Here is a 16,559-nt window from a genome sequence, read left to right on the forward strand (position 1 = left end):
GCATGTGTTGGAAATCTAACGCCCCTTACCATAACCGAGATTCGAATTGTCCTGAGCAGCTGTAAACACTACTGTAACTATGGTGACAGTGGTGTCTGTTTTTGGCATACCAGCTCTAGCCGAGTCATATACTGAATGAAATAATGAAAGTTTGGAAGAACAAGATGATCGACCTGAACCACCTTCGCAAGGACAACTTCAGCAGGACATTTCACAGTGGTAAGTTTTACTTTTGTAGCATTCTTACAGGTACACTGTTGATTATTGTGAACCTAACAAAGCTTCAAGTAAAAGACACGTAGTGCATCTAAGTTAGTCATCTTTTGCTGGAATGGGTGTAGCCGAACTTTTGTCCCTGAGCTATGAATGGAGAACAGAGGCTTACTCCCGTTTGGACTCCTGTCTAATACACCGTTATCGGGTGTATTAGACAGTTAGTGAGCAAGTTAGCCGTGGACTACCGATAGCTGCCATAACATTACAGCTTGTAATTATATAAGACTCTTAAGATCTACCATTTTGTTACACAGTTTTAGGTAAATGCCAGCCCACAGCTGAATAGTAAACCCTTACCAAATCTATTTCAACATAATAACATTAGCTAGCAGGTTAGCAGAGGCCTACACCTGTGCACTGGGTGTAAACCGCAGCTACAACACAAAACTCCGCAGTTTTCGTAATATTGTCCCAACAAAGTGGGACCTGCACCATCTTTCATGAGGAACCGTCTTGAAAATCAAAATGCTAAATAATTAAAATTCAATCAATTCGTCTGCCTTTGGAAGTCCAAACAAAGAGGTTTGCATTGAAGAAAACAGCGTCTTCTCGACTTAGCGACAACACTAACCCAACTCATCCTGCCTCGGCCATAACTATGTTTGTTTGAGGGCGGGCCAAAGTAGCCTTAGGCGGGAATTATGCAAATGTTACATAGTTGTGTAGATACTTTACAGAAGAAATGGCTGGACTACAATCCAGCCATTTCATGTAGTTCTTGAGCAGTGTTGTCTGTGGGAGAGAATAACTCCCTTTTGCGTGACTTTTACATGCACAAAGAGCTGTTACACACAAAAGGAAAGATAAAATCCCCAAAAGTATCATGTTCCTTTACCCTATAAATTGCATGGCTTTTATATAAAATTGCATGCTCACAGCTGAATGTGGCCCAAATCTGATTTTTATTCATGCACGTGACACAGATCTGTTATTTGGATGACCAGCCACCAGCCATCCAGTGCACTGAATCTGACATTTTCAAATCCGATTTGGGCCACTTTCATATGCTTTTTCCAGTGTGCCTTCAGTGTGAACAGCCATGTCAGATTTTACGTGATTTTACATCAATCTAGCTCAACTTCTGTAATTTGCACACTTGATTTCCAGCATATATCATGTTATTGTTTAAACTTTCAATTGTGAGTCATTTCTACTTTCAGTTCTATTTTAAAGAAATAAAATAAAATGATAGGCTCAAAAGTTGGGTTCAGTGATTCGTTTGGACAACACATAGTAAAAAATGCACATGATAGATTTATGTGCTGGAAATTCTCTGCATTCAGAGAAAACACAGTTTCCATATTTCTCATACTACTGTTTGTCCTTCGAGTTCATGGTGTTTCGCTCTTAAGTAATATTACACTCATGAGCTTTGATGATAATTTAGCCTAACTGCACCATACAAAGGCAAATTACTTAATTTAAAAATACTATATCCATCAAGACAGCCTTTCTCCAAATGTACTCATGTACTGAGATATTATTAGATACAGTATCCAGGCATTAAGTGTCCTATCCGCTTAAAAAAAAACAGCTAATTAAATGTTTCAATGCAATTTAATATTATATAATTGAACATGCCAGAGTTTGTTATACACATGCTCAGGGAGTGTTATACGCATGCGGGTCAGTTAATGAGCGTGGGCTGTTCAGATCAGTATCCGATATGGGCCACATTTAAAATGTCATGTAATCAAACTTACAAAATAATTAGATTTGAACAGAAAGTCAGATTTGGGTCACAGTCATCTGCAGTGTGAACGTAGCCCATGAATTGCTAACTTGCACCTCATTGGTCTGCACCTGCTTACATTACCAATGTCTGAGTGAGAGAAAGACCTCCCTGCATTCCTTCTCTTCACCCACTGCACTGCACATGAACCTCTCAGAGCAATTCATAATTAAATAAACAACAGCGCAGCAGCACACAAACACTGATCCTGAGACTGACACCTCACCAGAGGTGCAAAAAACATGTATGCATGGGTGGTTGCGCCCCTGTCCCTCATGCACAAACACTCACTCACCCGCACTATTTACTGATATTCACATGTGCTTCACATGTCACTGCATGTTCAGACACACTGAACATTTTCTGTGAAGTCTTGTGCATGTACATGTACAGTGAGATCCTAATTTCTTACTAAATCTAACATAAAACAAAGGCAATCGAGTAAACACAAAATACAGTTTTTAAATGATAATGTTATTTATTGAAGCAAAAAAGTTATCCAATAACAACTGGGCCCCTGTGAAAAAGTATTTTGTTACGAAATCTCCAAATCTGTGAAACTGCATTCATCATGGGGTTCCACTGGACAAGACACACGCAGACCTGATTACAGCCAGCCCTGTTCAATCAAATCAACACCTAAATATTATATTTTCAGCAGCATGAAGTGGTCTAAAAGATCTCACCCAGTAGCACACTATGCCAAGGTCAAAAGAAATTCCAGAAATAATGAGGAAAAAGGTGATTGAAATACATCAGTATGGGAAGGGTTACTAAGCCATTTCAAAGGCTCTGGGACTCCAAAGAACCACAGTGAGAGCCTTTATCTCCAAATGGAGAAAACTTGGCACAGTAGTGAACCTTCCCAGAAGTGGCCGACCTTCAAAAATTCCTCCAAGAGCACAGCAACAAAAAAAGGACACAAAAAAAAAAAGCCAAGGAAAACATTCAAGGAACTGCAGGCCTCTCTCGCATCAATAAAGGTCACTGTTCATGACTCCACTATCAGAAAGATATTGGCCAAAAATGCCATCGGAAGAGTGGCGAGGAGAAAACCACCGCTAACTCACATGAACATTAAGGCTCGTCTGAATTTTGCCAAAACACACCTTGATGATCCGCAAACCTTTTGGGAGAATGTTGTGGTGGTAGTGTGATGGTGTGGGGATGCTTTGCTGCTTCAGGGCCAGGGCAACTTTCAATAATTGAGGGAAACATGAATTCTGATCTCTACCAGAAAATCCTAAAGGAGAATGTCCGGTCATTAGTCTGACTTGGGGCTCAAGCGCATCTGGATTATGCAGTGAGACAATGATCAAAAGAATAGGAGTAAGTCCATCTCTGAATGGCTCAAAAGAAGCAAAATTATAGTTTTGGAGTGACCTAGTCAAAGTCCTGACTTGACTTTATACTCAAATCCTCCAGTGTGTCTGAACTGTGTTGTGAAAGACTGATCTCCAGTTATCAGAAGCGTTTAGTTGCATTAGTTGCTGCTAAAGGTGGCACAACCTGCTCTTAAGTTTAAGGGGGCAGTTCGTTTTTCACATGGGTGTTGGATAAAATTTTTGCTTCAGTTAAAAATATACATATGAAAACTGTATTTTGTGTTTACTCAGGTTGCCTTTGTTTTATGTTAAATCTCGTTTGAAGATCTAAAAACACAAAAATAGAAGAAATCATGAGGTGCAAATACTTTTTTCTCTGAACTGTATGTTCATGCACACGCACGCACGCACGCACGCACGCACGCACGCACACAGAGAGAGCAGTTCTCAATACACACATTTAAGCACATACATTTATTCCACTATCGCTCTGTCTCATTGGAGTGATCTCATGTCTGTCAACCTCTAGCAAACCCCACACAAGGAAATGCCATCTATCTGTCTCTATCTTTCTATCTCTCTCTCTCTCTCTGTCACTTTCACACACACTGTTGCTCTCTCACAAAGCAACACACAGTCACTCTCTCTGCAATGTTCAGTTTAGCAGCTGCTGCAGGATCACATGATCCTCCTCTTCTACATATATAATTCCTCCACCTTTCTGAGGTAACAGAGAGCGAAAGAGAGAGAGAGAGAGAGGAGAGGGGTAGCTTCCACAGTCTAGGACACTCCCAGTTTCTCTCTCTAGTAGATCCTGGGGCAGGTTATGTCATGTTCTGTGCCCCACCACCGCAACCATCTCAACCCTCTTTCTCTCTCTCTCTCTGTAATGACACTCCGCCTCCTACACAAACACAAGACAAACAAGATCACACTTAAAGAGCACATATTTTCCAGAGACAAGCCTTTAATCAAAACAATGGATGGACCCCTTTTCATTTCACACACCTGATGTTAATATGACATTTTGGTCACAGGGCCCGTTTATAAATAAATTGATCAATTGTCACACATTATACATACATTTCTGCATATACATGGTGAAATTATTTATTTTTCACATATCTGGGATACATATCTAAGCTGGGGTCAGAGTGCTGGGTCAGCCATGATACAGCGCCCCTGGAGCCTTGCTCAAGGGCCCAACAGTGGTGTCTTGGTGGTGTTCAGACTTGAACCCCTGACCCTCTGATCAGTAACCCAGAGCCTTAACTGCTGAGCCACCACATTTAGTAAAAAATTGGAAAGAACGTGACAAAATGGACCCATTCATTGTTTTCACATTTTATGTTGTAACCTTATGCTAAAATGCTTTAAATTATTTTTTTCACATCAATCTACACGCCATACCCCATAATGATAAAGCAAAAACCAGATTTATGATAACTTTACGAATTTATGAAAATTAAAAAACTGAAATATCACATATTGACATAAGTATTCAGACCCTTTTCTTTGACACTTGAAATTTTGCTCAGGAGCATCTAATTTCTCTGGATCATCTTTGAGATGTTTCTACACTTTGATTGGACATGATTTGTAAAGGCACACACTTTTCTATATAAGGTCTCACAGGTGAAAATGTATATCAGAGCAAAAACCAATCCATGAGCTCAAAGGAACTGCTTGCAGAACTAAGAGACAGGATTGCTTCAACTATGTACTGAGTTAAGGGTCTGAATACTTATGTCAGTGTGATTTTTCAGTTTTTACAATTTTGTTTTATTTTTATAAATTTGCAAAGTTATCAAAAATCAGTTTTTTTCTTTGTCATTATGGGGTATGGATTGAGGTGACTAACCGTGCCACCACGAGGACCTACTAAAGTAGTGGGAATTGGGCATTCCAACATTGGGAGTAAAGGGAATACAAAATAAAAAAAAAAACATTTTGGTTGATCGCTAGTTCGTAGTGAAGGAAAAAGGTTCTTTGGACTGGAATTGTTTTTTTTTCCAAATGTTTTTTTTTTTTTTAAGAATCTTCACTGAAAGAATATTTGGGGAAACAAAAATGGTTCTTCTTTGGCATCGCTGCAAAATACCCTTTTTGGAACCTTTATTTTTAAGAGTGTATGAACCACAGAGCTGTCAATATAGTTAAAATGCTAAACTAAAAATGTTCACTTAGTTGCACAGTAGCCTCGGCCGATGTACCCCGGACTCAAGCTTCATAATTCAGGAGGACCACAGTGTTTTTCATTATATACAGCTGCATGTTGTACGTACTGTACATAATGTTTATACTGCAAGATGCTGATAAAAGAGCAAGACACAAATACCAAAGACTTCAACCCAAGCTAGTCCGACGTCATTTGCTGTTGCACTGTGTATCGTTGTATTTTCAGCATTTAGTACAGGAGCGCTAGCATTTATAATACGCTATGTCAATTTCAAAGGAAATTTAACATTTTAAAGGGGAAATTATCTTCCCACGTCTCGAGACACCCGCAGACTGTTTTATTCGATGTGCAGCGTCTGTTTTAGTCCAAGAACACAACCATCAGAACGGCCTGTACGTCATTGTCAGTGCTTGGCACACATCCACAATTTGAATGCACATTATAGCAAATGTGAATTTTTATTTGAAATACGACAATTTAAATTTGAATCTGACAGCCCTTATGAACCATCCAGTATATTCACACTGTCTAGCAGCATTTGAGACAACAACTGCAATATTAAGCAATATTTGTTAACAGCCCATTTGAACAAGAGCCCCATTATCATCATTAAAATACGATATGCCTACAAAATGCATTAGAGCCCAACCGATATGGGATTTTTGAGACCGATTCCGATTTTAGAGGGGAGAAATTCATAGATTACTGATACGGTGGCCGATATAGTTCATTTTTGAGCTGGAATGAAAACAGACCTTTTCTATGTGGATAGTGCACCGATATGACTATGCAAAGGTTCTCAGATGGCTGCTTTCTTAAACAAGTATTTTTTTTATCAAAGAATATTTTACATTATTATTATACATTATATTTAAGCTGGGCATTTTTAAGATGGGTATTTTTTAAATGTAGAGATAATAGTTAATTTTATTTTAACTGATCATATATTTTAGTATAAAATATTGATTTGAAAATTAACTAGTAACTATAGCTGTTAAACAAATAAATGCAGTGGAAAAAGTACAATATTTCCCTCTATAAAATAATAGAAAATGCCATGTAAATGCTCAAGTAAAGGACAAGTACCTCTAAATTGTACTAAAGTACAGTTGTAACAAAGACTCAGGTAAGTTGGGATCCATAAGCAGTAGTTTATTGAACTCACAGGTATCAGCGGGCAAAGGTCAAGCAATGGGGAGCGGGGCAATAGTAGGCTGGTTCAGAGCGTAGTGAGGCAGGCAGAATGTCGGGGCAGGCAGCAATGGGCAATACGAAGAGGCAGGCAAGGTTCAGGTAGGCAGGCAGCGATCAGTCGTAGTCAACAGGGAAAGCAAGGTCAGTAAGTAGATAATCAGAGAGGTTTGGTAATAGAACGCTCAGTAGTGTAGCCGGAACAAACAAGACTTCGCAGTGACAATGTCACTGCGTGTAGCTTAAATAGAGGAAGCTGGAATGGGAATCAGCTGTGAATTAATCAAGCCCGGTATGTGGGTGCACGGGTGATTAGAATTCAGGTGAGTCAGATCTCTGATGGCCAATTGCGGAGGTGCTCTCGCAGGTGTTTGTGACAACAGTTTTCTTGCTTATCAAAACCTCATCAGCAATATTTCACTGTAAATGTATAACAAAACAGTCACGAACAATAACAATGGTTCGCTGCAGCCAAGTCAAGAGATAAACACTGGCAACAGTGTTACACCGTATTCTGCTATACAAGTTCAGGGAACTTTCAACAGTGGAAAAACAGACTTTTACATATTACATTTTGTAAATGCAACAGCTGGAATTGTTAGGAAGAAGGGGGTACCAAACTGCAAATCCTGAAAAAAACAGTTTGGTGAATACATGTTTACATATTAGCTACCACTCAGCTGAAAATTTATGAAAGTAGCTATGAGGTTAGCTAGTTAACTATAAGCTCGTTGTCACAGAGAGTAAACAATGTACTTAGTTTATTTTCTTTCCAGCATTGCGACTCACCAACTAGGTAACAACGTAGCATGAAATTAACACTCAACAGAACAGACACAATCCACCACCTCACCTATGTCTGCTGAGCTGCAAAAAGATGCTCTGATGTTTACCTTTCAATCTGCAACGTTACTGACTGCACTGACAAACTATAGCTGGCTAACAGCAAATGTGATAAATATGAGTGACATGGTTGTCAGGGACAGGGTTAACGTTATATTAGTTAGGAAAAATTATGGGGGCATTGTTTATTAACTTTCCAATATGTATTTCACAAACTAGTTAGCAACTTACCATGAAGACACCACTTAAATCTGCACTGTCAGCAGAACTACTGTCAGCTCAGCTCTGTAAACAATGGAGTCGGAGCACGCTCAGATGGACAAACTACATTGACACCAATTCTAAATCACCCCAAGCATTGTTTTCTGCATTATATCTTCTGATCTTTATATCTGCACATATCGGAAAACATATATACCGATACCAATATATCTGTGAAAGGCTAATACCGATAAATCGATCGGATACTAAATGCCATTAAACTATTTTACTTCCATCATTCTATTCAAGGAGATCAACAACATATCTGAAACATTTCAGCTTTGGGAATGCAGGTGAATGACCGTTACATGATTCAATTTCACTCAGATATGGTAAGGTAAATTCTGACCAAAATTTGCATCACGCTCAGTACAAAGAGTTTTCACTGGCGAATAGGGATGTGCAGAATGACACATATCACTGATGTTTAAACAAACATTTTGGAGTTGATAGTCTAAAAACAAACCAAACTTCAGAAAACAGAAAAAAAATGTACAGGTGAAACTCGAAAAATTAGAATATTGTGCAAAAGTTCATTAATTTCAGTAATTCAACTTAAAAGGTGAAACTAATATATTATATAGACTCATTACAAGCAAAGTAAGATATTTCAAGCCTTTATTTGATATAATTTTTATGATTATGGCTTACAGCTTATGAAAACCCCAAATTCAGAATCTCAGAAAATTAGAATATTGTGAAAAGGTTCAGTATTGTAGGCTCAAAGTGTCACACTCTAATCAGCTAATTAATCCAAAACACCTGCAAAGGGTTCCTGAGCCTTTAAATGGTCTCAGTCTGGTTCAGTTGAATTCACAATCATGGGGAAGACTGCTGACCTGACAGTTGTGCAGAAAACCATCATTGACACCCTCCACAAGGAGGGAAAGCCTCAAAAGGTAATTGCAAAAGAAGTTGGATGTTCTCAAAGTGCTGTATCAAAGCACATTAATAGAAAGTTAAGTGGAAGGGAAAAGTGTGGAAGAAAAAGGTGCACAAGCAGCAGGGATGACCGTAGCCTGGAGAGGATTGTCAGGAAAAGGCCATTCAAATGTGTGGGGAGCTTCACAAGGAGTGGACTGAGGCTTCAAATGTCGTATTCCTCTTGTCAAGCCGCTCCTGAACAACAAACAACGTCAGAAGCGTCTTACCTGGGCTAAAGAAAAAAAGAACTGGTCTGTTGCTCAGTGGTCCAAAGTCCTCTTTTCTGATGAGAGCAAATTTTGCATCTCATTTGGAAACCAAGGTCCCAGAGTCTGGAGGAAGTATGGAGAGGCACACAATCCAAGATGCTTGAAGGCCAGTGTGAAGTTTCCACAGTCTGTGTTGGTTTGGGGAGCCATGTCATCGGCTGGTGTTGGTCCACTGTGCTTTATTAAGTCCAGAGTCAACGCAGCCATCTACCGGGACATTTTAGAGCACTACATGCTTCCTTCAGCAGACAAGCTTTATGGAGATGCTGACTTCATTTTCCAGCAGGACTTGGCACCTGCCCACACTGCCAAAAGTACCAAAACCTGGTTCAATGACCAGTTCAGTGTGTTGTACTGTCCCGTACTTTTTGCACATGTTTGCACGTGCACTTTATATAGGTATATATAGGTTTTTTATATAGGTATTTTATTTCGTTGTGTTGTCTCATGTGGTCCTGTGTTGGTCCTTTGTTGTTTTTATGTAGCACCATGGACCTGGAGGAACGTTGTCTCGTTTTGCTGTGTACTGTACTAACTGTATATGGTTGAAACGACAATAAAAACCACTTGACTTGACTTGATGGTATTACTGTGCTTGATTGGCCAGCAAACTCGCCTGACCTGAACCCCATAGACAATCTATGGGGCATTGCCAAGAGAAAGATGAGAGACATGAGACCAAACAATGCAGAAGAGCTGAAGGCCGCTATTGAAGCATCTTGGTCTTCCATAACACCTCAGCAGTGCCACAGGCTGATAGCATCCATGCCACGCCGCATTGAGGCAGTAATTAATGCAAAAGGGGCCCAAACCAAGTACTGAGTACATATGCATGATTATACTTTTCAGAGGGCCGACATTTCTGTATTTAAAATCCTTTTTTTATTATTGATTTCATGTAATATTCTAATTTTCTGAGATTCTGAATTTGGGGTTTTCATAAGCTGTAAGCCATAATCATAAAAATTATATCAAATAAAGGCTTGAAATATCTTTCTTTGCTTGTAATGAGTCTATATAATATATTAGTTTCACCTTTTAAGTTGAATTACTGAAAAGGTGCCGTTGCACGATATTCAAATTTTTCACGTTTCACCTGTATACTTAATCTATTCCAAATCAGACAGTAAATTCTGCTGAAAATGGGGAATTTATCTGTGACGTGCTCGTCTTGCATTATCATCATTGAACATTAAATAAAGTACATGACACGCATTCACCTTTAGCAAATACAGGTTTCTTTATTGAAAACAATTGAATGAATAATGCAGGCCTAATAGGATGTTCTAAACGGTATTCACCAAGTAAAAGTTACTTAGCATATTAAAACAGTCAGGACATTGTTGAAAATAATTCACATGTAGTCTAAATCTACGAGAGAAGAACATGTGCACATATTCCACGACGTGCAGTCAGGCACTAGCCATTGATCTAATATGACAGCTGTTCCGTAAAGAACGTTAACCAATAACTGTCACATTGTAAAAACAATAGCTATAGGATAGAAAACAAAAAAGTCATGTGATGTAGCCTACAATAAACCTAATGTAATCTAAACATGACGTGCACACAGAATAAAAGATAGTTTAACCCCTTAAGCAGTCGGCACCTCATTGAAAAAGCATTCTTAATCAGCAGGGTAAAAAAATACCATTCCTTCCCTAAAACAGTCTTTTTCTAGGCTACTTACTAAAAAGCATACATTTTTTGATGAGCAAAATTACCACGTTGACATGGTGAATGATGGGACTTGACTGAAATGATCGGGCTTTTTCTAAAAACTTACAAGCATGCACAGATTTAAAGAGGACTTAAATGTGAAAACATCCACAGCGACTTGTAACCCAACATTTCGGAAATCCGCTTCCCGCACTACCACCAAATTGATTTCTATAGTTACTAATTTGCAACATTTTCTTGTCTAGAGATGATATATTCCTGCACGTGCAGCCTGAGGTGAAATGAAACTCTGTATACATCTGCTCCAGATATCCTCTTTTTAAAATAATATTTATATTATTAATGATATTTAAAGTGTGTAAGATTACTATGACAGTAATTTGCAGCCTCTGTACAAATATAAATCCAAACATAAATGTGTAAAAATGTTGAACAGTTTAATGGGGAAAAATATTAACCAACAAGTAATTCCAGTGTCGACTAGCAGCAACAGAACCGTTTAGTCGTCTAGCAAAACAGCATTTTAACGGAGAGTTTAAGGAAGATAAGGCCGGAATTTAATTCACAGAGTGTCGTCATGTGTGTGTTTATATGCAGGATATTAAGGGTTAAACAGCACAAGCAGTGATCACCGCAGGCCAGAAAGTCACCATTCTCTTTCCTCATTTCCTCTTGCCTGTGTTTACAGCTCTCAGAGAGAGAGAGAGAGAGAGAGAGTTGGGTGGAGGAGGGACTCAACAACACGGCTCACACCCTGAACCTCAAACATCCAAACATATCACACACCATCATATCTACTGCTGATGATGATCAGCCCACTGGATTGTATTCTTATTTTAAAGACTCAAGTAAGGAGGATGGAGCAGAATAATAATGATTCAAATGTGAGGAGTGTTTCTCAAAAGGGAATTTCTGCTCACTACAAACATCAAACAGCATTGTAAAAATGATGACTGTTTTGTTGTTTTCCAAACACTCTTATCGGCTATCCCTTCCTGGCCACGTCTGCTGTTGTTTGGACAAACAGGATGTCAACCTACCAATGGCTTACATGTAGTTGTCTCTGAATATTAAACTGAAATGTCAGAAGGGTTGGTAAGGATAGAATCTCCCAATCTGTGTAAAGTTATATTCAATCTTTCAACTCACATCATGACCATATAAAAGTACATTTGCATGACATCCGGACAAGGATAAAAGTTAGGGATGTGACGTGACTATCCGTAAAGTATTAACATGGAGCAACTCGTTTCGAGTTAGCTGACATGCGATGTCTGTTTCTTAAAAGTGATTTGTGCTTTTACCTGTAAGACAGGACTTCTTTTTCCAGTGTTTCCCGTTCATTATAATACAAGTGCTCTGTCTAAACAGTTTTAGAGTATTACCAGAAGTTCAGCTGAGAAAACAAGTCCCATCTCAAAAGGACAATTTAGACAATTGCAAGGTATGAATAACAGGTTTTACTGAATAATTCAAGTCTTTCAGAGTTTACATATGTTCATTTAGCAGACACGTGACTTACAAATGAGAACAATACAAGCAGATGCGATTAATCCAGCGGAGAACACAATAATACAATAGGAACAATAAGCAGTGCTCCATGGCAAATTTCAATGGAGTACTAGAATAATACAACAGCTTTTATTAAAATACAAACTTAACATTTTTGCTTTTTAAGCCTATTGACCCCTAGCCCTACAGCCTGCTATAGTAAACCCTTACTGTATAAGTGAGGCAGTTATTGTCTGTGGAGGTAATCGGCACTATGTCACACATGCTATGGAAAAAAGCTTCAACTGCATTTAACTCAGAATATGCTTATTATTTGTTCTGAATTGCTACTTTTCTTTCTTCTTGCTCAGAACTAAAACAGAATAGTTTCATTCATATTGCTGTAAACACTCTTAACAACTGTAATGGTGAGCCAGTAAGCCTGTTCCCCAGCAGAGGGAGCTGTCTTCAACTTCATCAGACCAGTTTACAGTATACTGAGTATCTGTAGACATTCACATCTGACCTGTCTCATTGTATATCACTGTGTTCATCTAAGGCTGAAGAATGAAATAACTTTTTGAGAATTAAATTATATGGAAGAAAGTGATTCTTATTGAATTTACTGCCCTCAGAAGGCTGCTGCCAAATGATGAGATCATTTTCTACAGAACAGTCAGATTATAATTCTTCCTGCATTTACTGCCCTCACCACTTAATGACTGAACACAAATATTTTTGAGGTGGCATAATCCAATAATCGGATATTAGATAATAAAAGTAATTGTTTTGTAAATCAGACTAGGGTCTTTCTTAAAAATGTGATGCCTTCTATGTCCTCAGTACAAGCTGTGGTATTTAGAATGTTTAATATACACTAATTACAATTTTAATAGGCTTGTTAAAAACAATAAAGACTATTTATCAAGTTACACAAGATCTGGACCTAAAAGTCAAATTTTAAATCACTGAAATAATTGTATTTCCTTTATGTCCCCAGTGCTGCATGTCAATGTTTTTCCATAAATTAAGTGTTTAGAATTACATTCTCTCACTGAAATGAATTCATTTGTGGTTAATGTGTTATTTTAACACTGATTTGTGGAGGTTTTTCTGTCTTTATTATACATATATATATATATATATATATATATATATATATATATATTTTGTTTTTACCAAATCAAACTATGGAGTAACATAAATGGAACTATGGGATTTATGTTGTGACTAAACAAAATCCAAAATAAATCAAAACTGTGTTATATTTTAGCATCTTCAAAGTAGTCACCCTTTGTCTAGAATTTGCAGACATGTACTCTTGACATTTTCTCCAGCAACTTATTGAGGAATAACCCTGGGATGCTTTTTAAACAGCATTGAAGGAGTTCCCTTCTATGTGGGGCACTTATTGTCTTCTTTTCTTTATTATTTGGTCCAAGTTATCAATTTCGAAAACGTAAAAAAAAAAATATATATATAGTTTTATAATGAAATAAATTAATATGGTGGCACAATTATATTTCTGTCTACAAAACTAATTACAAATATTTAAGCATACACCTTCAGATCAAAAGATTTTTAAGACCATGTGAAACATTTCAGTCAATTGACCCCACTTTAACATGGTAGTGTGTATATATATATATATATATATATATATATATATATATATATATATATACACAGAAATAAAATGATCAGTATAAATGTATAAATATGTTAGCTAGATATAATTTACAATCCCATGTAGTGGCAAATTTTACCAACTAAATGTCCACCATGTTATTATCCTCCCTGACCCAGCACACCTAATGTAAGTGGATGGACATCTGATTTTAGTGTGATTTAATTCATATAAACATATTCTCTGTATGTGCTGCACGCTTCAAAGTGAACGATCTCTCTGTCATCTACTACCAAAGTCCTTTGTCAGCTTGACCTGGATGACTTTAAATCTTTAACACGTCCCTTTAATGATGAAATAAAGACATTCATGAAAGTATGTTTTTAGTCTAATCGATACTAACTGACTGAATCCTGCTACACATACACGCTGTAACATGTACACAGTGTTTGTGCTGGTCAGACAGGGCAGCTGCTTTTTAAACACAATCACAGGCCACAGCATAACAAAGAACACAAGGGCTCTTGTGAGCAACTTTTGACCTGACCATGCGTAAACACACACACACACACACACACACACACACACACACACAAAGTGACAGTAATCCCAGCGGCTCCGCTATGCTGCGGCCTACTGCCGAGATAAGAGGCATGCTACCCTGGAGAGCATTTAATCTTTAACCAGCAACAGATTTGCCTATCAGCTCGTTAAAGCGGCCCAGATCTGCAGGACGGAGCAATCCACTGACGTTCAACCATGTGTGTGTGTGCTGTTCAAAAACACAACGATTTCACGATACGTGCATGCGTATGTCTGTGGGTTTCTGTGTGTGTTTGTGCATGACTCAGACCGACATGTAGCCCTTGGGGAAAGTGTGAGAAAATACACACACAGACATACAAACACACACTGAACCCAGTATGACTGGTTTATCAGTGCTGTCTAAATAGCTGTGACAGCACACACACACACACACTAGCTGTATCTGCACATAGTCTCATCTTTATGACTCAAACAAACCTGCTGTTACATTTGTGTAAGAATAGTACACATACAGACATGTACCATAATGTACACACATCCATAAACACACACACACTTTATAACGGATACTCGTTTAAAAACTAATTTACAGTTCTTCTGTTTTTGGACTGACACTGAGATCCTAAGTTTCATAGGGTCCAATGAAATCTGTTTATTTATTTTCCAAATTCTGTTTTATATTGCCCAATTTCTGTATTTTCAATAAAACATTGCATAATTTTATCTATTAAAGTGCTTTTATACAGATCTTCACAGCACAATCCAAAACACAACATTGAAGTTATTTTTCTTGTAAATAAAGTGCAACAACAGATCATTACAGATATTGCTTACATATATTTATTATTGCTATATTATTGTTTTTTCTTCTTGTTATTAATATTATTATTATCACAGTAAATATTACAGAACTATTCAGTAGTAATATCTTTATTTTTCCCTCCAATTTGATGCGTCAATTTAAATCAAGCTTTTATTTTACAGTGCGATTTACAGTGCATTTATTACAGGGACAATCCCCCGGAGCAACCGGGAGTTAAGTGCCTTGCTCATGGACACAATTGCGATAGCTCTGGGGGTCAAACCGGCAACCTTCTGATTACCAGTTCTGTGCTTTAGCCCACTTTGCCACCACCACTCCTAAACAGAGTGAAGCCATTAAATTCATGTGTTTGAGTGCTACATGGCCCAGTACTATTATTTAACAACAAAAGGACCAGCGTGTGATTTGGTGTGATTAATAAAAATAACATATTTTCTGTATGTGCTGCACGCTTCATAGTGAATGAGCTGTCTGTCATCTACTACAAAGTCTTTAGTCAAGTACACACAGAGCGCACATGATGATCAAAATGCAGTATATTCAGTGGATGACCTCCTCTTCATCTGTATTACTAGTCATGTTTCCATGGCAAGTTACAAATTTAATTTATGTGAAAAGACACTGTGGTCATGTAATAAATCACTTGCGGTTAACATCATGCTCATAATTAATAGTCTGATTATTTGAGATAACCGCAATTATTGCGCACCTCAAATTACAATCACAATTTGCTATCCATAAAAAGGAAATTCTAAGCGAGTATAGAAATGCCATGTTTGTGTTTAGATTTTGTATAATGTGAGCACTTCAAATGAAAAGTAAAGTTGACCAAGTATTTACAGCATTAAAGGAAATCATATGTCCCTATTGTATTGATTATTGAAGTAAGAATAAATGACTTCTAAAGGTGTATAAAGCACACATACACCATAAGTATGACAGTTATGAAAACCTGAAAGCCCTAAAACAAACAATTATTCATCACAGTTATTTCTTTGACAGTTAGTCATCAGCCAAACATTATAATTGTGACAGCTCTATTCGTAATCTTGTGTGATCGATGGCAGATGGCCAGACAGTTCTAGGAGGTAATAGCAGCCAATCATTTTGATGACACGCTCTGACTCCGCTTTGAAGAATAACCAGAAAACGTTTCAGTTGCTATGAGATATTGGTCAGTTGGTTAGTCCAGTTATGAGTGAATTATTCAGGCACATGACTCCTTGAGGCAAAGTCACATGACATGTTTGATGCACCTCTAGGAATGTATTGGCTAAATGTTTTTCCAATGTAGTTCACATGCATGTCTTCAAATATAAACTGTATCCACCTCAAGCAAGCATACAAGTTTGCACACTTTTTCAAGATTTTATTCACATCTTAGTGTTTCCA

General features: G+C 37.7%; 2 protein-coding genes across 3 annotated transcripts in view; both read right to left on the reverse strand.

The window, feature by feature from the left end:
* The window catches only part of LOC127623356 (cytochrome c oxidase subunit 4 isoform 1, mitochondrial-like), a 160,516-nt gene that overhangs the window by 91,806 nt on the left and 52,151 nt on the right, over positions 1–16,559 (reverse strand). The window lies entirely within an intron of this gene.
* gse1b (Gse1 coiled-coil protein b) overlaps positions 1–16,559 on the reverse strand; it is a 333,061-nt gene that overhangs the window by 55,191 nt on the left and 261,311 nt on the right. The gene's annotated exons all lie outside the window — the stretch shown is intronic.

This window comes from Xyrauchen texanus, chromosome 29 (genome assembly GCF_025860055.1).
Source record: "Xyrauchen texanus isolate HMW12.3.18 chromosome 29, RBS_HiC_50CHRs, whole genome shotgun sequence".
Lineage (NCBI taxonomy): Eukaryota > Metazoa > Chordata > Actinopteri > Cypriniformes > Catostomidae > Xyrauchen > Xyrauchen texanus.